At 38.2% G+C, this 26,839-nt stretch overlaps 1 protein-coding gene across 1 annotated transcript in view; it reads left to right on the forward strand.

Moving 5' to 3' along the window:
• The first annotated feature begins 677 nt into the window (after window positions 1-677).
• The window catches only part of KCNB2 (potassium voltage-gated channel subfamily B member 2), a 429,896-nt gene continuing 403,734 nt past the window's right edge, over window positions 678-26,839 (forward strand). The window contains exon 1 of the mRNA XM_003942620.4: window positions 678-1,345. The gene's annotated coding sequence lies outside the window, so the exon portion shown is untranslated. The remainder of the gene's footprint in view (window positions 1,346-26,839) is intronic.

Raw genomic sequence — 26,839 nt, forward strand, 5'->3', positions numbered from 1 at the left:
TATGTGCGCTCCTGGTTATCTCCGCGGCTCTTTCTCCAGGAGAATAATCCTGGCACCATCGCTCAGGAGCCATCTGTCTTCGCCCCAGTTCCCCGGGGTCAAGCGGCCAGCCCAGGGTCAGGGTCGCGCTGGGGGTGGGCGGCGGGAGGACAGCCCTGCAGCTGGAAGCACAGGGGCGGAGGGAATCCCGCGAACCCGCCGGCGCGCGTCGCAGCGGGGCGTCCCGGGGCTTTCCCAGCCTCCGGTGCGCCGCAGCCGCAGGCGCTGCGTCCCTCTAACCCAGTGCAGCCGGGTGGGAACTGCCGAGCGAAGCAGGTGGGTGTGGAGGAGCTGGGCCCGGGGCAGCAGGAGCTGCTGGCAGGCGGGAGCTGTGGGAGGCGCCCCGCCGAGGTGTGGGCGGCGCCCGCCCGCCAGCGCCCCGGCCGCGCCCTGGACACCCGGGCGCTGTCCCTAGCTGAGCGCACAGCTCCGGCGCCGCGGGGCCGAGCCCAGGCGTCCCCGGAGGTGCCCTGCCAGCTCGCACAGCTCCGCCACCCCACCCCGCCGCCCTCCTCGGGAGCCGCGAGCGCCGAGGAGGAGGAGGAGGGGGAGGAGGAGGAGGAAGAGAAGGCGGCGGCCGCTCCAGCCCGCGGGTGCGCGGAGCGCGGGAGGAGGCGGAGCAGGAGGCTGGGGTGGCCGCAGCCGTGTGTGCGCGCCGGGCCGGCGAGCTGCGGGGCGGGGGAGCGGCGCCCCAGAGCGCCCCGCCTCGCCTCCCGTGCGCAGCCTCTGCCCTGCTCCGCCACAGACACACACCCACCAAGCACCCACCGCCCTCCGCCCTACGCCCTCCGCCCTCCGCCCCCGCGGCCGCCGCCGCTGCCGCGCCTCGGGAAGCTCCAGAGAGCAGCAACTCCCGGGCTGGCGGGACTCGCTTTCCGGCTCCTTCCGCGCGGCGAGCTCAGCCCCGCTCGATTTTTCCTTTTCGGTTCCAGCCCTCTCTCGTCTGGGTGGCGGTGGCGGCGGCAGGGGGATGGGGACCCCGCGTGGGGAAGAGGGTGAAAATCGACGAAGATTATTGTTCTTTTAAAGGATGCCTTAGCTTCCTCCCGCCGCCTCTTCTCTGAGCCTTCCTACTAGAGACCGCGAACCAGAGTCAGGGATGTAAAGACGGGGGAAAAGCACGCCAGGAGCTCCAGCCAGCCGGGGAGACCCTCCTCTTTGCGGAGGGGAGGGGGATTTCCAGCAACAGATCATTGGCGAAGGGGATCATCGCGGGGAGAGGCTCCCCGGAGGGAGCGGGGAATCCCGCAGCCCTTTGTGGTGCCCGAGCCCGTGCCGCCTGCTGAGCGGGGTCTGTGGGAGCTAGGTAAGTGGCGGGGGCATTGCTGCCCCTCGAAGGGGTCTTCCTTTAAGAATGAATCATCGCGGCAGCCTAGCCAGACTTGAGTTGCTAAAGGAACTGGAAACTGCCATATGGCGCCCAGTGGACTTATACACAAAGCGGACTTAGCCCTGAGAGGGTTTTTAATGTAAGGCTCCTTCCTGGTGGGGAAGGCGCTCAAGTGTTAGCCCCTGAAAAGCTTCCCAGCAGTCTGAATGAGAAGGGATGGGGATGTTATTTCTAGGAGCCGAGCTCTCGTTGCCTTCCGTCCATTTGTTGGTAAATGCCACTCTCACATGCACACACTTGTGGGACTGGATTTAGGGAGTGTGATGTCTCTGATGTATGAACGATCCTCAGAACAGAGACATTCATGCATTTTATTCTTCAAGCGGTGCGCGGTCTCCGTTCTGTAGCACGATTCCCGAGAGGGAGAACGGGTCTCTAAGGAGAGAGCTTCATGGCTGTTTCCAACACACTCTGCTAGGGGACTTGGGAATACGTTTGCCCGGAATAGCCCCAAAAGATATCGACCATTTGCCTCATCATTTGCTCCCGATGCTTAATAACCCTCTTCAAAAGAGTATGCCGCCATCCATTTTCTCGAGTTATGAGCATTTTATGTGTATTCATTCATAAAAACTGTCAGTGTGCAATATGCAAACATACCATTTATGCAACATTTGTGACTGCACATGTGTTTCAACAATAAGTAATAATACATACAAGATGAAAAAAAATTAGTATGCACGGATGTACACTGGGTTAATTCCACGCAGGTTGAACATTCCTTCTAATCAAGTTGTGCAGTGATGTCAAGATTTTAAGTATCATATCACATTTTCATTTTTGCATTGATTAATTTCTTTTTATTTTGGGAATCTGATTTTTTTTTAACCAAGGGAAAGGAAGAGTACACATTTTATTGTTACTGCTTTTTAAATGTGTAGTATAGTGTGGGATAGAGGTCTCTTGGCTTATTTGCCAATAAACAGTAATAAAGAGAGATTTCAGTCAAAAATCTTGTCTTACCTGTCAGTGGTGAATAACTTACAGGAAAGATTTTGTAAAAGAGGGTAATATTCTAAAGTTATATATAAAGAAAATAAAGTTTTGCTTTATGTATTTCACTCTTTAGGGGTGTGTGTGTGTGTGTGTGTGTGTATGTGTAGGTAAATAAATATAAAGTTGTACAAAACTTGTAGTACGGGAATAAAAGCCATAGACATCTAGACTAGAGAGTTCTTTGTTTTTCAATTAACTCGAACAGTTTAGTAATTTGGCACATTACACATGTGTATGTGCATTTCATTGCTGTTTGAGGGGGTGTTTTTTAATGTAAGGGCATAGATAAAGTGCTTACTCGTATGGTGGCATGGACTCTCTGAAAATACTGAAGGTCCAACGTAGAAATAACTTTCTTTCCCACTGAAGGAAAAGTATCTTCATCACCTAGAAGAGTTAATATGCGTCCACAAAGTAAATACCATAATCCTTTTCCTCTTGCCTTCAGGTTTTGGATAATCGTTTATCACAAATAGAATTCTGTCTAATGCACCCTTCTTCCTTTTCTGGCACTACTCAGACTTTTGGAGAAAGGAATGAATTACTTGGCAGTTCTGTTTGCTTTCTTCCTCCTTTAACCTTCACCTTCCCCTCTCCATGTTATTGTTCTCGAATCTCCCTCAAACACAAACCCACAGGTATCGACTCCAGAAAATCACTCTACTGCCTGCCACTTTGAGAGTTGTCATCTCACATCTTTCTTCTCTATTGCCTCTCTTTTCTTTTCTCCTATTTTTCCAAACAGAATCAATCCATGCATCAGTTGAAACTGTTTCGCATTTCACTGCTTTCCAAGTCCCACAGTTCAACTTTCCGAGCATACGTATTTACTGAATATTCAAATAGGGTTAGTAGAAATTATTACTTTATCCATTTCTTTCTGTTTGGGCTTTAAAACTTCTTTGCTTATGCAATAGGGCAACTGCCTGCCTTAACTTTCAGTATGGTAATAAAAGTAAGATTGCTAGAATAACGAAATGGCAGGACATAGTTTCCATCACCTTTCTTGGCAACTTAAGAGTGTATCTGTCCAGGTTTTTTGTATACTATACCTGCCTGCATGTCTACAAATGCACAAGTCTGCAGAGCATCTTTGTTAAATATTGAAAAAATATTCTTTCTCGAATTGCGTATCTGGCATTCTTATATGGTAGAGAAATCAGTATATGTGTATAACACGTTATGAAGGTAGACCCAAACCTAGGAAATCTGTAAGATATATTTCATTCTGCCCTAATGCATTTTTTTTCTTCGTAAAGAACTACTTAGTTTCTTTGAAATTTGCTGTCTCTTAAAGACTAATTCCAAAGGAAGATTCTTAAAGTTGATAGGAAATCTCACACATATTTTAAGGAAAATATATAAAGGTAAGATATTCTACTTATTTCAAAATGTAAACTTTTTAGATTTGTTTATATGCTTCAGGTTGATTTTACATGAAATTGTGATTCGTATTATTTTCATAGAGGCTTCAGAGAAGTGGATGGTACAAAGGCATTATATGTGATTTCTTTTTAAGCCAAGAGGTTTTTTGTTTTGTTTTTGCTAGAGTTTATGGCCTTGTTACTCCCCAAGTGGTAGAATAAACTTTATAGAGCAGAGCAGCGTTAGATTTTTTTAGTAACATTCTACAAGTATCTTTACAGTCTAGATCTGTAGCCCATTCTGTTTCATTGCTTAATTTCTCCTTGTGCCTCTCAAATATGTATTCCCACCAACTCTTTACTGCAAGTACGAGTTGTGAGCCAGAAGGTCATGTGTGTGAGACCAGGAATCCCTTGACATGTGTAAGCCAAATGCTCTTGTATTATCTTGAAAAGTGCCTATTCCTATAGGTTGAATTTTAACCCTCTTTGCTATCTGATTTAATGTCCCATAGCCACTCATTGACTCATTAATTCACTTATTACTTATTAAATATATAGAAGAACAAGAGTGTTTGAATAGAATGTAATGAATGCAAAAGATATAGAAGATAAGCCCTGCCCTCAAGAATTTTTTAGGGTAAAAAGAAAAACTTGAATAATTCATTGAAGAATCGCAGTTATAGTTCAAAATGAAAGATCTCTTTTATACAGAAATACAATTAATAATTTTATACTTAGCAAATTAATTTAAACAAATCCATGAAGAGGATCATGAAAATTTTCACCAACTATGCATTTGGCAATTGTTAGAAAAAAATAATAACAGTAATAATTATTGTATTAAAATATTTAATTTTAAACTTAGAGTATTATAAGTAATACTATTTATTTTATTGACATATATAAAAAAGTTATTATTATAGCCTCTACTTGAGGTAGATACTGTTTTAAGCATTTTGCAAATATTATTTTCATTCTCACAACCACCTTATGGGGTAGCTGTCAGAAATGCCCTTTATTATATAGATATGAAAACTAATGCTCAGAGACTTTTCTTAACTTGTCTAAAATCATATAGGAAGTAAATGGTAAAGTCAAGCTTGAACCTAGGTGCTCTGGCTTCACTTAACCACTATGATATTCAGAAGTGTTAAGAATGAGCCCAGGCAGAACAAGAAAAAATGCTTGCAGTTCCTAGATTATTTGGAACTATATCTTCTCACTCACTAAAGGATGCCCTGGTTATTATTATACTGAGATGCTTGAAAAAGGCCAAAAGTAAGACAAAACCCCCATATTGTCAACATGAATTTGAAATAAGAAGGTAGTTTAGAGGTTGATTTTTATAATGTAGGTGTGATTTTATCAGAATGTTAACACATTAGAAACTACTAGCTTTACAGGGACCACAGAAAATGAGGCTGGATGATTCAGACGATCTGATTGGTCAGTTTATTTTCATTTTCAGGTTTTTAAAGAAAGTTTGTGAATTATTTTGAATATAGTATTACAAGTATGTTTAATGTAGCTATTTTTTAAATCATTTATGTTTTTAAAAAAATTAGTTCTGAAATATAATTGTTTTACTCATGGTTCCATGTTTTTCTCTGTAAAACATGTGAATATTGCAGTGGAAATTAAAACAGTTACTTAAAGGATTTACATATTAGTATAGTGTCTAGAATGCATTTATTTTATTAAGTGCAGCATTACTATGATTAAATTATGAAACCATAAATAGAGATTTTCATCAAGAAAAGTTTATATATTTGAAGAAAAGTTTTTTTTTTTCTAAATAGCCCCTACTTCTGTTATGTGAACAATGTCATCCAGATTAAATCTGAAAGTTAAAATGATTAAATATTTCCTTCAGGAAGCCATAGAATCAAATATTTAGATATATCCTCATGATTGACATTTTAATTTTTCACACGAATATTAGGTCTTACAGGTTCAATCACATTGTATAGCCAACCCTGAACCTACAATTGGCTTATTAGATAAAATTTCATTTTAAAAGTTTGATTATTTTGGAACTTGTATACGTTTCCTTATAAAAATAGTACTTCAAGTAATGTTTAGATCCTCAGACCAATCCACCAAAGCCCTTTTAATAACTAAATATACCTGAAATACAACTGTTAGTACTGAAAAAAAAAAAACCCAGCCATTATGTATAGCAATACTCTCCTGGGAAATCATTTGATTTAAATAATGTTTATTGGCTTCCTCTATGTGAGACTCATTTAAGATACAGAGGTGGATGCAGTACTGCCTAGGCCCACAAGGAGGAGAGAAAATGAAGAAGGTGTTTGTACACAAGTAACTAACATTAGGAAGAATGAACGAAGCATTGTAAAACTGACAGAGGCAAAGTGTTGAATATTTGATTCAGAGTTCTACCATGAGATCCAGGGACTGCATATCCCTTCGAGGTTCTCATTTGGTAGTTCATCCTGAAGGTATCTACTGACCTTCTCTGTGCCAAGTCCCACATAAATATGAATAAAACACCATACACTTACAGCCTACACTTGTAGACAAATAAATCACAACAAATTATTATAAATGCTATTGGTAGATTGGGATGGCAATTCAGCGGAGTCATTGTATGACAGAAGAATCCCAACAGTAAGAAAATACAGTTGCTTTGTGCTTCTAAATGTATTTGCTCAATCAGATCCAATACTCCCTTTTTATATATAATACTTTGTAATCTCCCCTTTATGTTCCTGAAATAATATTTATAGACAATAAATCCCATCTACACATATAACATTTTAGAAAATCAATATAAATTCCCAATATATAATAGAGTAAATAAGAAGAAAGCAGCTTATGATAAAATAGGAGGTTTATCAATATGTATGTGCTCAGATATAACTGCACTAAAAGATGTACTAAAATAGTCAGATGCTTGCTACTTAAAATGCATAGGTTTGGATAAGGAGATAAGTTCAGATAAGATCTGAAGATAAATTTGGATAAGAAGATAATATTGAATTGAATATTGTTGACACTTGTATATGTGGCATTTTAAAATAAGAGAAAAATAAATATATTCATTGAATGTGACAGCAGCAACTGCAAACATATGTGGGTGTACTGGATTAGTGAATCAGTTAACAGGAGAAGCATGATAGCTGGTGACATAACTTTCCAAAATGGTGAGCAAATCTTGATGATAGCACCCTCTATCATTCCTAGAAAATTCCTGTGTAAAAATATGCTATGAACAATAGGGCTAGTGTTTAGTCACAGAAAATGGCAAGTTTTTCATTTACATAGGTGTCTGGTAAGTTGTGTAAAAGTTATGGAGGGAGCAATATTTCCTTCATTCTTGGGTCTTGCTCTTCAAACATTTCACAACTTTAGGAAACTCACTCTAAAGGATTCTATTCATCTCATTCAGCAGCACTGATTATGACTATATTCTCCCTTTGAAGAAGGCCAATCCAATTCTACTGTGTGGTGGCTATTTTGAAAAAGCCAAGCTCTCTTAAGTTTTTAGTATGAAGGCAAGTTTAGTGATTGACTAAATACAAAATAAATAGCAACAAAATGAAATCATGTAGATTGCTAAACATTTAGAGACCTCCTATTAGTGGGCACAATCTGATGATTTGATTATCACTGTGAAGAGTTTCATTTTCTACGTGGGATAGACAAGACTTCACAGAGAGAGTGACATCTAAGTTCATTTTTAAAAGATGAATAAGCATTCTCCAGGTGGAAAAGGAGGTGGATGGAGAACATTCTAGGCAGAAGGAACAGCGTTTACAAAGCAATGTCATAAAAAGGGCTTGGCTGGTGACTGACGCTCAGCATTGGCAGTTGTAGGAAGTGATGGGAGACAAGGCTGAAGAAGGTTGGGGATCAGATGTGAAAGGTGGTTAGTTATCCTACATCATTTGGATTTTTTCCTGGAAGACAGGTGGGGGAGGGGGCTAACTGCAATTTTTTAATAAGTGGCATAGTCTACTTTATTTTTGGTGACAATCTCTGAGCTAATGTGAAGAGGATTAACTTTAACAGGAGAAAAAATTGATACTTGGGAGACTAGTTAGGAGTCTTTCAAGGAATGCAGCTAAGATAACATCTAAGACTTGCCTTAAACAGGGATGGTGAAGAAGGGGGAGTGTTTTGGATTCCTGATGGCAAACACTTCCAATCTAAGGGAATCCAAGTTTTCCACCTCCCAATACAGGTCATAAGAGTAGGCATTAGCATCCTTTTTTTCTTTTCAAGGGTGATTGTGTTAGTTGAGGTAACTTGAACTTCTGTGATAAACTTTCATATTTCAGTGGTTAATAGAGTGGACATTTATTTTTTGCTTATAGGAGAGTTCAGTATGAGTGTTCGGTACAGTGATTTGGGGACCCAAATCTTGCTCTTGTTACTAGAAACATGAAGTTCTCTGCATCCAGCTGACATTGTGGAAGAGAATGAACATAGAGAAAGCACACCCAAGTAGTGACGCACCTGGCGTCCATTCATACTCTGCTGGTGAGATAGTCACATTGTTCTGTACACAAAGAGGGCTGGAGTTTGCAACCTCTGGCTGGGAGGCCACTTTCCAGTCATATTTTTGTATGATGGAAAGGGAAGCACACATTTTGCTAAACAGAAATTTCTGCGATGTTTTGCTCTCTGGCTATAGGTAGGAAAACCTCAACCCCAGAAGACAACCTGAATCTCACCTAGTCACTGTATCCATCTCAAAGTCCAGGTTCTATGGCTGATGCTGAATGCCTACCACCATTTAGTCTGGATGTGGACCCTCATTGTGCAGAAACGTTTGTGCTAAAAGGCAAGTTATCAGCCTCCAATATACAGGCATACCTCATTTGTCTGGTGCTTTGTTTCATGGTGCTTAACAGCTGCTGTGATTTTTACAAATTGAAGGTTTGTGGCAGCCCCACATCACGTGAGTCTGTCAGCATCATTTTTCTAACAGTGTGCTGGTTCCATGTCTCTGTCACATTTTGGTAATTCACCCAGTATCTCAACTGTTATTATTATATAGGTCATGGTGATCCATGATCAGTGATATTTGACGTTACAGTTGTAATTGGGGGCACCATGAGTTGTGCCCATATAAGATGGTAAACTTAATGGATAAATGTGTAGGTTCCGACTGCTCCACTGACTGGCTATTCCCACCACTTTCTCCCTCTCCTTGGACCTCCCTCTTCCCTGAGACGCAACAGTATTGAAAATAGGCCTATTAATAACCCTACAGTGACCTCTAAATGTTGAAGTGAAAAGAAGAATCACATGTCTGTCACTTTAAATCAATAGCTAGAAAGGATTAAGCTTAGTGAGGAAGGCATGTTGAAGCCAAGACAGGCTGAGAGTTAGTCCTCTTGTTCCAGTTAGCCAAGTTGTGAATGCAAAGGAAAAGTTCTTGAAGGAAATTAAAAATGCTACCCCAGTGAGATCATGAATGATAATAACAGAAAAAGAGTCTGATTACTGATAATGGAGAACAGTTTAGTGGTCTAGATAGATCACATCAACCACAACATTTCCTTTTAAACCAAAGCCTAATCCAGAATAAGACCCTAACTTTCTTCAATTCCATGAAGGCTGAAAGAGTTGAGGAAACTGCAGAAGAAAATTTTGAAGCTAGGAAAGGTTGATTCATATGTTTAAAAAAAAATAAACCATCACTATAAAATAAAAGTGCAAGGTGAAGAAACAAGTGTTAAATACGGAATCTGCAACAAGTTAATCCAAAAGATCTCGCTAAGATCGTTGGTGATGGTGGCTACACTGAACATGAGATTTTTAAAATTTCTTTAGAGACAGGGTCTCACCTTGTCACCCAGTCTAGAGAGAAGTGACATGCTCACAGTTCACTGCAACCTTGAACTCCTGGGCTCATAGGATCTACCCCCTTCAGTCTTCCAAGTACTTGGAACTCAGGCTTGCACCACAACACCTGGAAATTTTTTTTATTAAAAAATTTCTCTAATTAAAAAAAGACAAGATCTCACTATGTTACCCACAACAGATTTTTAATGGAGATGAAACAGCCTTCTGTTGAAAGGTGATGCCACTTAGGCCTTGCGATAGCTAGAGAGAAGTCAATGCCTGGCTTCAAAGCTTCAAAGGACAGGCTTACTTTCTTGGTAGGGGCTAATGTAGCTGGTGACCTTAATTTGAATTCATTGCTTATTTTCTATTCTGAAATCCTAGGGCCATTAAGAATGATGCTAAATTTGCTCTGCCTGTGCTCTAGAAATGGAACCTGAATGAAGCCTGAATGGCAATGTATTTGATTAGACCATGGTTTGCTGATATTTTAAGCCCACCCTTAGAACCTACTGCTTAGAAAAAAAACACATTCTTTTCAGAATATTACTGCTTTTTGACAATGTTTCACATCATCGAAGAGCTCTGATGGAGATGTACAAGGAAATTAATGTTTTCATGCCTGTTAACACAATATCCATTCTATAGCTCATGGATCAAGGAATAATTTTGACTTTCAAACCCATTATTTCAGAAATACCTTATAAGGCTATACCTGCCATACATAGTCATTTCTCTGATAGATCTGGACAATGTTAATTGAAAACATTCTGGAAAGGATTCACCATTCTAGATGACATTAAGAACATTTGTGATTGATGGGAGGAGGTCAAAAATATCAATATTAATAGGAATTTTGCAGAAATTGATTCTAACCCCCATGGATTACTTTGAAGGGTTTAAGACTTCAATGAAGGAAATAACTGCACATGTGGTGGAAAGAAGTAGAATTATAAGTGTAGTCAGAAGATATACATAAATTGTTGTGACCTCATAATTAAACCTGAGCAGAGAAGAAATTGCTTCTTATGGATGAGCGAAAACAGTGGTTTCTTGAGATGGAATCTACTCTCAGTTCAAGACACTGGGAACATTGTTGAAATCACAACTAAGGATTTGGAATATTACACCAACTTAGTTGATAAAACAGAAGCAAGATTTGAGAGGATTGACTCAGATTTGAACAAAGGGCTAGTGTGGGTAAAATGCTATCAAATAGCATTACATGCTACTAAGAAATCTTCTGTGAAAGGAAGACACAATGGTGACAAACTTCATTATTGTCTTATTTTAAGAAGTTGCCACAGCCACTCATATCATCAGCAGCCACCACTGAGATCTGTCAGCAGCCAAAAAGCATCAAGGCAAGACCCTCCATTAGCAAAAAGATTACAACTCCCTGAAGGCTCGGAAGATTGTTAGCATTTTTTCCCAATAAAGCTTTTTAATTAAGGCATGGGCATTTTTATTAGAAATAATATAAAATACTGCAGTATTTTATAAATATTACCTTTACATGCATTGGGAGACCAAATATTTCTGTAACTCCCCTTATTAAGGTATTCGCTTCATTGCAGTGGTCTGGAACTAAACCTGTAATATCTTGAGATATGCCTGATAGATGAAGTTTGGAATTATTGCATTTAGAATTTCCCTTTGGAAAAGTGAAGAATGGAAAACATAGACCAGTCATTGACTCATAACATGAAAGAAATCGTGATGGATATTGTTAAAGAACACCCTGTTCTGGCAGTCAGGCATATTCCTTCTTTAGACCTTGGTTTGCTATCTTGGAAGAAATTCTTTGTTCTTTGTTCTGTGTAGACCTGCCACCTTATGGGAGGTTCTTCATTGTCCATTACTCTCCATGGCCACTTCCAAAATGGGTGTTGGGAAGTATACCCTTGCTGTAACTTATCAGCCTGCTTCTTCTCAGTCTAAGCCTAGATGCCTAGAGGTGGTTTTGAAGTCATTGGGCTTTTTTTTTTCTTTTTAAATTTTTTCTTGGGCCTGAATCTTAATTTCATTGACAATACAATTTTCTCAAAAATTTCATAGGTTACTTATGTATTTGCTTTCTGTCAGTTACACTGCTAGCTACAGTGAAAGTTCTATTCATAATTGTTGAACCTGTTTCATTCCTTTGTTCATGTCTTACCCACCCATGTCTTAAGTGGTTATGTTGGGGGTCATCTCAAAAATAGGCTTGAGTGGTTAGGTCACTTCATTAATGACATATTTACTGCAAGACTGAGTCACTTTGTTGAACTCAGAGGTTATAATGGGCTTCTGTTACTCAAACCCTTTTTTCATTATTATTTCTCACCCTTATTGTCCCTAAAGCAGTGGGCTGTTGCAGATTTATAAGGTATTCTGTTTCAATCAATTGTGTTGTAATACCTTGCTACAGGCAGTGAGGAGCAACTGTCACCCAGTTACATTCTGGCTCTTTCCAATCATTTTCTCTGAAGTTATAGGCCTGCCTTTGAAGTTAGCACAGTTGTGCCAGGGCATGACTGGGTCCAGGCATCTTGTCTTGTATATTCCTTTCCTTACTGATGGCCAATGCCACATAATTAGATTTTAGTAAAGGTAGCACTCCCACCCCCTTAACCTCAAGGTATCAATGTTAGGGTAATGTTAGCTCATCCTGTAACAAACACCAGAATGTTAGTGATTTGGCATAACAAAAGTATATTTCTTAATTACCTAACAATAAAATGAAGAGTGTGAGAGCATGGAAAACTCACAACCAGTTCTTAAACATCTTGACTCAGGTTTGACAACAACACTCTGCATATAGTCTACGGATGAGAACTAGTCAGCCCTCTATCTAGATAACTAGATGTGGGGGCTGGTAGTAGGGGCTGTGAAATGTAATCTTTGGCTCAACAGGAAATTCTCAGTGAATTCTATAAGGTGAACTATAAATTTAAGCAGACAACTAACCACCCCTGCTGTCATATTTCTTCAAAATAAGTTAGGAGGAAAAGTGTTTGAATTGCGTCCACTCACTAGTTAATCCATGCTGTGGCATATCCTTCACCTCACTCCTGTGTTCTCTTTGCTCTCCTGGGACGTCTCCCTCTGGGACACACCTTTCTTTCTTTCTCCAAAGCATCAATCAGCATTATAGTGTTCTCATATATAAAAGACTCTAGCTAAGTGCATTGGGATAAAGGATGGTAATTGTAGCATAGACAAGAAACTAATTCTAATTAAACATTAGATGTCACTGCTCCTAAATATGTATTTACCATTTCTCATCACAGAGTTTTTCTCACTGGTCCATATCTCAGTGGGGCTCAGGCTCCAGCCATTTTCTATATGCTTCACCAGCCACTTGCTAGGTCTCCACTTCTTCTGGACACTTCTTCCCATCTCTTCATCCAGAATTTCCCCATTATCCTTTATCAAGGTAACAGTGGGTGATGCCAAAAACAGAGGTAGTTCATTATGCTGAACTATTTAAATCTTGTTTGCCTCTGACTTTTCCAAGGGCACTTGCCAGTAATAGCCAAGTAGCTCATTATGGGTGGGTTTTGTTTGTTTGTTTTTCTGAAACGAGAAAGCAATTCTTTCCCTAGAAGGACTTATTGCTTCTTATACTCTAACTGGCTGGAAATTGTAGCCAGCTTTTTATAGATGCACTTTCAGCTAATATTTGTTAAACACTTTTCAGACGTAAAGTTCTCTGCTAGGACATGATGTTAGACACACTTAGTCCTTACCGTTATAGTCTGCCTGAAAACGAGCATAAAACCCTCAGATCCCTGGCACTGTTCATTGCAGTGAGTTTGCCCCAGGTCCAAACAATTGATGATTCTTTGGGTTGTGGACTGTTTCAAAGGGAATGAGGAGTAGCAGCATGCAGGCTATAGTGTGCTGAACTGGGGAAGTTGGGACATTATGCTGTCGTTATTTCCCAGAGATAAATTCTGTGCCCTGCTTCTGATCACCTTGATATTTTTTTCCAGGCTCCAGATCTCAAGCTATGTGGTTCTTTTGACACTCCGCACTCCTATTTTCTAATAGTTAGGAAAAGCCTGTCCTAAAAGGAGATCAGCTAGGTATGGGAACATGGCATCTAGAGAGAATAGACCAAATTACAGATGACAGTACTGGTAGATCAGAAGTTAGATTTTCTTCCTAGGGAATGTCCTGGCCGAATATATAAGCAGTGTCTGGGAGCAGGCGATATTTGGAGATTCAGACAGGCAGGGCCGACAGAAACAGGCAGGGTTAGAATGGTCCAGCCCCATAGGCTCAGAATGCTACCGCTGGAGAGGACACAGAGTTTAGGAAGAAGTCTCTTCTAAGTAGCTAGCAGGGGCCCACACAGTTAAGGCATCTCCATTCTCAGGAAAACAGGGTGATGTTCATGTGATTAATGAAGGGATTCAGGCACGATGGCCAGGACCATTTCTTACGCTGTCACCAAAGTACCAACCCCACTTTCCTGGAGTTCCACTACAGCTTACTAACTGGACTCTTAGCATCTTTTCTTGTCCTCTCAATTAATTTTACCCTTTTTTTTTTTAACAAAAAGCAAATCTGATTGTGTCACTCATTTACCTAAAACCTTTAAATGATTTCCCACTTTTCTTAGGATAAGGTTAGGTTGCCCTTCAACTTGCAGGCAACCATATTCCTTCTTCATTTCCCAGAGCATCACTAGTAGAAGGCTGTCATACATGATGGGCTCTGGTCAGTCTGGCCCCTGTCTGCCAGCATCATCTCAGGCACCACTCATTCCTTGGTTTCTATTACAATTTCCAGCTTTATTTTAGTTCATTTGAAGTGCCCTGGGCTTTCTTGCTGGAAGGCCGTCATGCATAGTTACTTGGGATGCTCCCTCTTCCCACTTTCACCTAATAAATTCTTACTCATGTATCTGAACTCAGGTCAAAAATCACTTGCTCGAAAAAGTCTTCTTGTCTCCCAGAGCAGGGGAGGTACTTCATCATGCTGCCTTCTAGCCACCCTGATTCTTTATGGCACTTTCCCCAGTCTAACTTTAAAATGTCAGGAATTTACTCATTTAATACCAGCTTTCTCACACTAATATCAGCATCCTTTGTGAGAATAAAGACTCAATAAATGCAGGGACTGCCCCTTTAATGCACTGCTTTATCCACAGCACCTCCCACAACTCCGTGCACATAGTAGATGCTTATTATTTGTTTATTGAGTAAATGAGTAAAGGAATAGATGGAGCTGGGGCCCAAGTCAAGTTCTAGGTTGTAAAATGGAACCGGGAACTCAGTTCCCAAGAACTGCTGTTCAGGGTAGGGCAGGATAGGACTGGAGCAAGTCTGCCTGATGATGAATTGCCAAGCCATAGCCATGCAGTATTTACACTCATGAACTCTTTATATTTTTCTTGACAAGGACCAGGATGGTCCTAAAACCCAAGAGGGAGTAGAGTTTGTAAGTGGAGGCCCAGGATCTGCCACTGCTGGGAATGGAAGTAGGGGTAGAAGGTGGTAGAAACACAGTGAAGGTAAAACATGGTGCTTCCAACAGAATTTTTTCTGTCCTCCTTATTAAAAACAGGACTTACTTAAAAACTGAACTTAGCAGGAAACTAATAACTTCACAGGAAAGTTATCTAGACCAGTGCTTCCCAATAGAACTTGATGTGATGATGGAAATGTTCTCCATTTGTGCTTTCCAATAGTCACTGGCTACAAGAGCTATTGAATACTTGAAATTTAACTTGAGACACTGAGAAGTTGAATTTTAAATTTATTTAATTTATGTCGAAATAGCCACACGTGACTAGTGGCTACCATGCTAGATAGTATATAGGTCTAGACTATTATTAGCATGAACTACTTTAAGAAACTAAGTTTCAAAAGCAGTATGGTTTGAATTTTAGACATATTCATTTACAACCAGTCTTGGCCTCCAGTTTACCATATAAGCATTTAAGCAATCTCTGGTGCCCAGTGCCACTTTGACTTTGATGAGTATCTCCTAGGTACATCCTATTGAAGGGATTTGAATGAATTGTCTCTTGTTTCTGTCCACAGGAACTATTCTTTATTGAGGGTGTTTCTATCTTTAGGTGGGCTGTATAAAATGTGAAATATTATACACATGAGGAACACTTTCTCTGTAAGTATCTATGTCATATGACTGTCTCACCTCTAGTTTTTCCAGGCAGTACTTTTTTTGATTACCTTCCCTTCTCTCTTTCTCTCCTTCCTCTCTTCCTGTTTCCTTTTTAATATCTAGCATGAACAGACATAACACCATGTCCTTTAACAAGTTCCTTTTCTTTTGCATATTGACTTCTTTTTCTTTGTGCTTATTTCCAAAAGCTGTTTTATCAGTCCAGGTCCTTAACAACAACAAAATTAAACACAAAAAACAAAAAACAGACTAAAAAACAGTTCAAATCATTAACAACACAACAAAATCTCAGAAATGATGATAGCTCCTGGCTTGCTGATTAATACATTTTTGGATATTGATCAGATGTAATAATTTCAATTATCAGTCACATGAAGAATGTAAGGTAAGGCACTGCTCTTGGTTTTTCCCGGTCTTCACCCAGATAACATTGTAGTTGCTTTTAATCCTTTGAAAGAGCCCATTTGTCTGACTCATGAATTCTTTGCCCTGTGTCCACAAATAAAAAACTTTCCAGTGAGGGAATAGCAGTATAGGAGTGTGATGTTTAGAAGACAAAAATCTGAAATCTGCTAATAAAGTAACATTTTCAAAGAAAGGGTCTATCTTTACTCCTTTTTCCGTAGTCTGAATAGCTTAGAACAAATGTGTCTCAGGGCTCTCATGCTAAATGTTCCCAGTTCATAAAATCATGATTATTAATCAGGTTATCATTAAATATTAACTTACTTTTGAGATAAATGTCATTTTAAATTTGGAATCCTACTTTTTTTCTAAATATAAGGAGAGCATTTTCATTAGGCTTTGTGGAAAGAGTGCACATAGAAAGCTTAGAAGCTATTAAGAAGCTACTTCTTAAACTTGGCTTCTGGTTTCATTCGAGCCCAGCCAAATAGTTTCCAGCATAATAAACAGGATTTGTAAATATCTGTATGAAGCTAGAGTAGAACATTATAGTAATCATTTTTATCATTTTTTTAAATCTAGGGAGCTGTTTTATTGCAGACATTTTATAATATTCAGAATACAGTGCTTGATGCATTGTAGATGCTCAATAAATATTTGTTGAATGGATTAACAAGTTAATAAAACCTCAAAGAGTTTTAAAAATTACAAATGGTGGCTAAAGCTATTGTGTCCATAAATCCATACTATATTCCACAAAGCTCCATGAATTAAAATATCTGTCATTTGCTGGTACTTATTTATTAGTTTCCCTTCTTTTACAGCAATATGTTTAAATCAGGGAGCGAGTTTCAACTAGGTGCTAAATAAATATTCAAATCCATAATGTTATCTGGGCCTGCAAAACACGTGCTAGAATACAAAACCAAAAGTTTCTGTAATATTCTTTGCAGTGATCCTGTGGGTTTCTTGAGAGCAAAAGGCTACTTTACCCACTTTTGTATCCCCCATGCTTGATATATAGTGACAGTCAAGTAACATCGTTTTGAGAGGAGAAGACAGACGAGAGAGGAATAATGGATCTATATCAGTATTTCTTATATATATTTTATGGTCTTTCTCCATTCTGACCATTATTGGAATAGTAGAAATTACAGACTTATGTTGTAGCCAGGAATCATTAATAATAAGGTTCAACTCCCCAGTATTTATAGGTTTCACTGGGTATGAGATAGTCAGATTATTCTTGCTTCACATTTTTTCTCTTCCATTGTTTAAATTGTATATTCATTTTTGGTGCTCTGTGGTAGCAAAGTCTAATGGAAAGAACAACTAGGTTCAGAAGCAGAAGCTTTGGCTAGTGGCCCTGATGCTGAAAAGGCCCTCGGAAGATTGTTTAAATCCACCAATGTTGGTCACCCAGTTAGAGTGAACCCCTTCCAACTATTGTAAATTTTATATTTTCAACATTTAAAAAATTTTGACAGGCATCTATTTTGACCATAAATCTTGAATACTAAGACTGTTAGCCTTACTTCTGAAAGTCACATACTAAAACTTATGGTTTTAGTTTGGTTTAGTTTAGTTTTAGTTTGGTTTTTAAAATTCGGAGCTGCCAAAACAGTTGCCAATTCTATCATCTCTATCCATAAGAGAGTCGTAACATGATAGTAGATTTTATACATGTCATTCAGGCCAAAGGGTAGACAAAATGTTATAGTAATTATTTGTGGTTCACTCTTACCTTCAACATCATGCTGTTAGGATTGCTCAATATTGATCCTATATTTTCTTTATTTATTATGGGCATCCAGAATCCTTCAATTCAATGAAAATTTCCAGTGTCTTATAAGGTCAAGAACATGGGCTTTGGATTAAGATAATGCTGGGTTGGAGTCCTGGAAGCAGCACCTCCTAGTTGTGTTGTAGGCAAGAAACTTACCTTTCTGAGCCTCAGTTTCTTTACCTGTAAATAAAAGATAATAATGGCCACCCCAACGTGGGATGAGAAATAATGAGAATTCTCACCATGGGAATTAACTGCGATAAGCACATTGGCCACATGTAATAATCACTCAATATTTGGTAGGTGATGAAAATGATAATCATTAACAAAATTCGCAAAGCAAATGAGATCATAACTTTGGCTCTCCTTCAGAGAGCCGACAACTCTAAGGATATCCCTACCTTCTAGGAAATGTAAATTTTACTTACGGGCTTTTTGATCTTAAGCTGAAATAAAATCCAAATTGTAAAACTGAATCCATCACAATAGCTTATTTTACACCGACGTGTTCTTTTATTATAATCCTGACTACATGTAGCCTGCAAAGATGAAAAACAGTGCTTTAAATATCACCATCTCTAAATCCAGAAAAACTAGTTCTTTCTTTGAAGAAAAAACATGAAAAAATAACAATATTAAAAGAGAATTTTTTAAAAGGAAAACAGAATCCATAATTTTACCACCCTTAACCATACTACTCCTTTCAATGAGAATAATAGCCTTCATTTATTTTTGAATATTTTCTCCCTTGGTCCAAAGTAACATTCTCTGGTATATAATGTTGGAACCATAATTATTATGATTTTTCCACATAGTTTATCTCATTATTTCAAGACTGCATCATCTGGTACAAGTCACGTGAACTCAGGGCTTCAGTTGGTCCATCTGTGGTCCCTAATTTTTACATTTTTATTTTAGAAAGTGTTGATGGAAATCGATGAGTTCATATTCCTCACCAAATGCTTTGATATTTTCTTATCAAATTTTGCTAAATTATATTTCTAGCAGTAAATTTAACATCCTAAGATTCATAGATACTAGTAGGTCATCTTGCCCATCTGCCTTACTTTTTTACCAGTAATTATTTATTATTGTTGTAGCTTCCTCGTGTTTTACACAACAGAGACACATGGTAGATTGAGAGAGGGGGCAGGGGTGAGGGAAGGAATATTTATAAAGTGCCATACACAGATGGATGCTTAAAAAACGCTGTTTAATGATCCTTGCTGATGACAAGGATGGATGAAAAATATTATTCCCAAGGGATGTGGAGATGGTGTTATCTATAGTTCAGGGAACTGCTTCCCTTTTCTATCTAATAATGAATAGAAAAAATCAACCATTCAGTTGATTGTGACAAAGTCCAAATTTTAAATTAATTGCATAATATCAATTATTTGTTAGAAACTTGTTTTTCATGCCTGAACCTAGAACACAGTGTTTTGAGGATGAGTAGTCAGAAAAAGAAAGAAAAGGGACTTCCAGTTGATGCTATGCTGAGTGTCCCAAGGTGAAATTTGGAAGTAGTTCTGCTTTGAGGCTGAAGGTATGGTATCTTAGTCCTTTGGGGCTATTACTACAGAATATCTTAGACTAGGTAACTTATAAGCAGCAGAAATTTATTTCTCACAGTTTTGGAGGATGGGCAGTTTAAGCTCAAGGTACTGGCAGGTTTAGTGTCTGATGAGGGCCTCTTCCTTAGACACAGTGTCTTCTTGCTGTATCAAGGATGCAGGCAGCTCTCGGGGGCCTCTTCTATAGACACTAATTCCATTCTTGAGGGCTCTGCTCTTATGATAAGATCATAAGATCTAATCAACTCCAAAAGGTCCCACCTCATAATACCATCAACTTGGGGAGAAAGATTTCAACATAGAAGTTCTGATGGGATGCAAGCATTCAGACCAAAGCACATGGCCACCTGTGTATTGTGTTTAGAATACATCACATAAAACTCCCACCTTTCCCCTCACATGATTTTCCATCCCAAACACTGCCCAGCATGTATTTCCATTATTATAGGACTATTCCTTTGAGGCATCACTCGGAAATACGTTCTATTATAGAAAGAGAAGAGATCATTATTGATAGGTATAAGCTTATATTTTGAAGAAAAAAAAATGGACTCACTAAGTTTGATACTTTCTTTATTTTTTTATTGGTGGAAATTCCTTCACCAGACATGAAATATCTTTCCTAGGGGTGAGTGAGTGTAAGCTGAGAAATGGGAAATTCATTGGTATGACATTTTAAACTTAAGAAATTTACCAAAGTCAGCTTTTTCCGATTCCTCATCAGTCCCATAGAAAATGTAGATGAGTAGTATTCACACAGAAATCTCACAGAACCATAAAATTCCAGTGATAGGAAGCACTTGAGGGCCACCTTGTCAACCTCCACAGGCTAGGAGTTTCTCCTGTGGATACCTGACAAGTGATCACCTGGGCCCATAGGAGCACTGCCAGGAAGCGGTCCTGACAGTTTTTTGAGGTTGCACTGCCCATTGTTGGGAAACAATAATTACTAGAGAGTTTTATGTATGTATATGTTGTTCTCTACCATATTTCTCTTTCCAGTTCCAGGAAATCCAGGTCTTATATTTAACCCAGGCCTTGTTAAAGTTGGCAAATAGGGGTCACTAGAACTTCTAAATAAATTGGAAGTTATCCATAATATTAATAAGTAGTATTATGTTAACCAAAATATCTGACAAAACAAAGATACTAGCACTTTGAAATTTATTACTTATTCATTTTTGGGGGGTAGTCCACAACATGTGTTAAGCGTTCGTATTAGGTGACACACTAGCTAGGCACAAAAGATGCAAATATGGGTACAGAGATGTTTATCAATTTTAAGTAACAGCTAGTAAGTGTTTCCAGTTTCACGCTCACATGGCAACTTGTGCTTTGCTGTTGTTGCTTTTATTAGAATTGTAGTTAGTTGCTGGTATGTTTGTAGAATATCTGTCTATCTCCATGAGAATGTAAGCTGCACCATGTCAGAGACTATGCCTCCAGCAGCTTTAGGATTCATACATATATACTGTATAAGAAATGATTCTAGTTGAATAGTTATAATGAAAAAAGCACTATAATAGAGAAAACAAACTTCTAATCCACTGAAGCAGGAAATATTAATTCTTTCTAGAGACGGTACTTATTCTTGATCTTGAATAATGAGTAAGAGTTTATTAGATGGAAAATGTGGAAACGAACATTTCATACGTGGAAGTCATATTGAATTTGAGGAATGGCAGGTAACCGGAGGTAGCAGGAATGAGAGATAACTGGCTTTTAAATAAATGAGGAAGGAAATAATTAAATCTGATTATTTACTTTTTTATTCAGCTAATATTTATTGCATGTTACTTGGGACACAATGATGAATAAGATCAGATGTGATCCCTGCCCTCCAGGAACTTAGAATCTAGTGAAAAATGGATATTCATCAAATAATCAAAGTAGTCATCCCAACAAATAAAAAACTGATGTTGTGACAAATGCTACTACAGGTGAAAGGTACCTGGTTCTATACGTTCTTACAATAAGAGGATTATTTTATGGTCAAGGAGATCAGGGGGCAATAAGATGTGATCCTTGAGTTGGTATCTGAAGGTGAAAAGGGACAAGAAAAGATGTACAGATTCCCTGTGGCAGAGGGAGAATAGCACATTAAAAAAATGAAAGAAGGATTTAGAACAGAGAGGGGGTGAGGCAGTCAGCAAGGGACATATAGAAGCACAGAGGTAAGTGGAAGATAGACCTTACAGTCTTTGTATGGTGTCACATCTTAATCCTGAGAGCCAGGAACCATGAGAGCATCATCTACAAGAGATAGCCCTGACCTGCTGGTAATTGGGCTGTAGTATTCAGAACTGACTGGAGAGATCCAGGGCAGAAGGAGGTAGTTATTTTCAAAACCAATGCTAAGGAAGTAGGTAAGGAAAGAGCAGTTCTGGGAAGTGCACCTCTCTTTGCAAGAACACAAGTTGCCTGACTGTGGCCATCACCCTTTACTGAAACAATATATAGGAGATAACTCTTCTCAACTTGGTTTAGTTTGGATTAGTATTTTTGACATGGGAGTAGATTAAGAAATAAAAGCTTTTAAAAACTCTGATTACAAGGTGAAAAGCAAATAATAATGAAGTGGGATTTAATGGAAAGAGACTTGTATAGACAACTGGAGATATGGGTTCTAGTTCAAGCTCAGCAACTATCAGATGAGGTCAGCCAAATCATGCAACCCCATTGTATCTCAGTTTTAAAAGATGTAAATAAAGAAATTGGACCAGATCATATCTAAGCTCCTTTCTGCCACATTCTGTGATTCTAGTCTCAAAATATGGAAGTATATAAAGCATGGTGTAATATTTAGGTCATAGAGACTTCTCTCCTCAGTATTTGAGCTTATTAAAAGCTCTATTAAAGAGCCACATCACCTATAATGTGTTTGATTATGGAGAAATAGGAACAGAATTGTAATTAAAATATATTGTTGCTATGAAACAAAGCTCAACTGAGAAACAGTCCTTGTACAAGAATCTTACTACCCAACATTGCAGACCATGTTATGACATGATCTAAAAGTTAATTTTTACTGGAAGAGATCTAACAAATTGTTCAAATCCTATCCAAATTTCAGGAACATTTCCATATTTGGTTTCATAGAGGCTAAATCTATCTTAGGCCAAACATCCAAATGGAATATAAAACGTATGTCATTCACCCAAATGGTAAATTGTATCATTCACATGGAATACCAAGTAGTGACTGAAGTTCGTGATTTATTTTTCAGGATATTACAGGGTGGCCCATTTGTTTCCCATTTCTCTGTGTACCAGTAGATTCTCTGTTGGTTGCCTTCTTTATTTTTTTCATCACCTTTCATCTTTATCCCCTTCCCTACACTATGAGTCTGGAAAGACTTGCAAAAGGCAAGATTTAGAAGGACACATCTTGAGTGCCAATGTAAAGGGCACTTCTACCATCATAATAAAAACCCACTAGCTGAATAGCTGAATGCGGATATAAGAGTTTGAGCCCTTTTCTATATGTGTTTTAAAGCAGACTAAAAATTTCCAGCCATCACTATGCCTTGTAGTCTATAAAAGGTCCAAGATACTTTATAACTTAATATTATTTTTTCAGAATAAAGAAGGATTTTTTTCCTGGTCAGCTATGTTTTATGAAAGGCCGTTTTTCTAAAGACAAATCTGGTGTTTTATTCTCTAATTTTAGTGAACATATATGTCTAGGGCCCAATTCTTTAAATAATTATCCTGATGAAGAAAAATTATATTATGGTTCTATTTATAAATTTGGAGACAGCTATGATATTGAAAGATGCTCATGTTACATATCCTATTTATTACTTGTCTTGTCCCCTTCTTACTGCAACACAATGCTTCCTTTGACCACTGGAAGCAAAGCTTTTAGGATTTCATCTGAGTGTATCTAAAAAAAGCATCGGTTATATCAAGGATAAAAGTTCTAATTTTTTTTTAAACTAAGGAGTATATAGTTGTGCTATAGTTGAGGAACAGATTGATATTAGCAGCCTTTGGTTGCAGAAAAGAAATGCCACCTTCCACTTTTTGAGGACAGCATTTCAGTTACTCCTAAAACTTGATATATTAAAAAACATTAAACAGTATGAAATTTATTAAATATTTCCAATCAGGTTCTAAAGTAATGCAGGTTTCAGGTTTGTTGAATTTCTTAGAATAGCTGAAAATTTCCAGGACCTTACTTAAAAATATATATATTTGATATGTTTTTAATTTGTTACAATGTTACTGGTTTTCATTAGTAAATTTTGGAGGTGCCTTTAAAAATTGCAGCCAGTAATGGAATTAAAAAATTTACATTGATTTAATCTTCATCTAACAGCTACGATGCCATTCTCTCCAGATAGCTACTGCAAATCATATGGTGGTTCTCTGAAACAAACATAGTTTCTACAGTAACTTACTACTTAATGCTGTACATGAAAATGTAAGAAAATGCCTTAGAGCTATATATGGAGTGATACAGACTTAAAGGTCTCAGAGCTGTTTGTTTGCAGTGCCTGCTCAGCATGTACTAGCAACACAAAAATGAAATGTTAAGCATCATTTACATCTTTAGAAAGGTTTGCTTTTTATCTTCACAGGATTGCACATGTGACTTACCCTGCCTGGCTCCATGAAGGAAGTGTCAAGTGTATGACATAATGCTAGTATTTTTGAGTCTATAGTAAACTCCACCTCGCCTCCAAACCTAGAGCCTCAAGCTGTAATTAGGATGCCATGATGAGAAAGTTGTGTTTTGTCAGGTTTGGCCCTGAGCGGATGGCAGCATAATGCCACACTGCTGGTAGAAGCAGGGCGCAGCTGTGCAAATCTCAAATGTTTGTTGTTGTTTATTGTTTACAGACCCACTTTTTTTTTTCTCTAGCAGACTAATGAAGGGATGTCGAGTGTATTCGCGCTGGCCAACGGATTTGTAGCTAGCTTAACTTTCAGTTGATTGAACGAGGTGAAATAAATCCAAACTGCCCAAAGAAAATATTCACTGAGATTTTGCCCTTGATGTAAAATCATATGTTCTGAGGTCTCAGAGAAAAGTGTCTTGTGTTTATACTGACAATTTATGTTTTTAAATTATTCACAGTTGCATAACACCTACACAATTTAAGCATTGAATTATTGCATTTTATGTTGTACTTATATGCAGAATTGAAGTACATGATTAATTTTATGGGGTAAAAAATCATTATGATAGACATAAATTCACTTATGAAACTATATGTGAGAATAGGTTAGGTCATATCTACTTTAATTATTGAAATTAAAAACGTAAATTTTGTGAACACTGTAGGGTAGTAAAACGCAATACCCTTACCCACAGGGAACTGGCAGATTCATTGCTAGAAGTAAAATTAATATGGCAGAAAAGAACATAATCTTAAAATGAAAAGTTAAAGGATAGAAAATCAACTAAACACTAAATAAAATAAATGAAACTTTCATGATGTTCTGAAGGTAGTTGTTTCAAGCCATGATAAATATTAAATTAAAGGGTTCTTGAAATGAAATATGAACCACCTTCCTCAAGAAACTAGACATGGAAAATGTTTCATTGACTGTGAGGCAGCATGATAAGTTTATTTCTGTCTAAAGTAAGGATGGTGATTGGAGGGCATGAGGATGTAAAAGCAGCAGAATCACAGTGAAAGGAAAAAATTAATCAAGTGTAATAGGAAATCAAAGAATTTTAGGCATGGACATGCCACCACTTAATGAGTAAGGAAATTAAAGTTCAATTAGCAATTGAGGGGGTATGGAACTGAGAGGTGTCCTGAGCCTCGGACAGAGCCCCTTTTATGATTCCATATGACCTCCAACTCTGTTTAGGTGTCTCCTGGAAAGAGACAAGGTATTTTCTAGCCCAGAAGGCCTTAATCTTAAAATAGGCTACAGAAAACTTAGTGAAGTACATATAAGTCTGAAAACATATAGTTTGGTTTTGTGCTTAAGAGACTGAGAGGATGGAAAGATCTAGGGATCAGGACAGGAAGGGAGGGAAAGAAAAGGAAGAAAGGTAGGTAGCATGTGGCATAACAGACATGGAGGAAGTAAGAGAGAAACCCACAGAAGAGACAGAAGGGAGAATGGCAAGCAGGCAGGCAGAGAGGTTCAGTGAGCTTCAAAGGACTGTTGATCAGGGCTTATGCTCTGCAGCTTCCATTTATTATAGGCTTATTCTGAAGGCTTGATTAACTTTTGGAACACTATTCACAGCTCTTCAACTGCTCAGGAACTTAGGCCCTTGAGCCTGCACTCTTTATCAGGTAACAAGCAGAACATTCTGCTCGGGGAAAATAAAAAATATTTTAACCACAGTAACAATAATAAGAGTAGATCATCTTTAAGTCTTAAGAAAGTTAAATCAACAGGCCCATTTCCTCACTTTTAGTTTCTCTAACCCTGCTATGAAGAAACGGCATTGAATTTCAGTTTGTCTTTTATTGCGGAACTTGTAATCAACACCAGATTTCTTATAATAGAAAGTTCTTGATCAGTGAAGAAGATATTTTGAAATTTAAGTCTTATGACCTGACCTGTCTTCCCCTGAGACACACACCCTACAAAAAGGAAAATCCACTATACACAATGCATGTGAAATTGTTTAAGACAAATAGGGACCAACAAGTGACTATGATATGGCATTTTCTTTTTTAATAACTTCTTCAAAATGGCAAGTCACACCATGCCCTTCACCACAAACAAATGAGATAGTTGTGTCATTCTGGAGTTAGCTCTCTTCCTGCAAAACCTCTTATCTGATATTATAATCAGTTCAAAAATGATTTATCTTCTTCACATTAGTATAAGACACGATGTTCAAAATGAACACTGTGTTTATTTTATTTTTATTTCTATTCAAATTCAAAATGCATCGGTTCACACTTTGTTATTTATGTGGACAATTTGATGATTGATTGTGGAGATGTCAGTGTATCTGCAGCTAAGTTAATGGAGACTCCACATTCAGATTAATCACTGGAATTGCCCCATCTCTAATACTTTGAGCTGTTTTGGCCTGATCCTGATAGTGTTGCTCAATTTTTAAAATATATATAATTCATTGTCACTTGAATATAAAATTTGAACATGAACATCAGTGGCACCAAAGACAGATGCTATGAGGTGCCTGTTTTGCATGGGTTCAGTGCTCAGTCAAGAAAAGTTGAATTCACAATCCCAGGCCTTTATAATTCAATGGGAAGACAACATATATGTAAAGAAAAAATTTAAAAGCTAGAATTTATTTAATAGACACTAATATAGCTTTTTTTTTAAAAGACTACATTTCAGTTCTTCTATTGGACTTCTAGCTATATAGCTTTGAATTT

The sequence above is a fragment of the Saimiri boliviensis genome, chromosome 15, assembly GCF_048565385.1.
Source record: "Saimiri boliviensis isolate mSaiBol1 chromosome 15, mSaiBol1.pri, whole genome shotgun sequence".
Lineage (NCBI taxonomy): Eukaryota > Metazoa > Chordata > Mammalia > Primates > Cebidae > Saimiri > Saimiri boliviensis.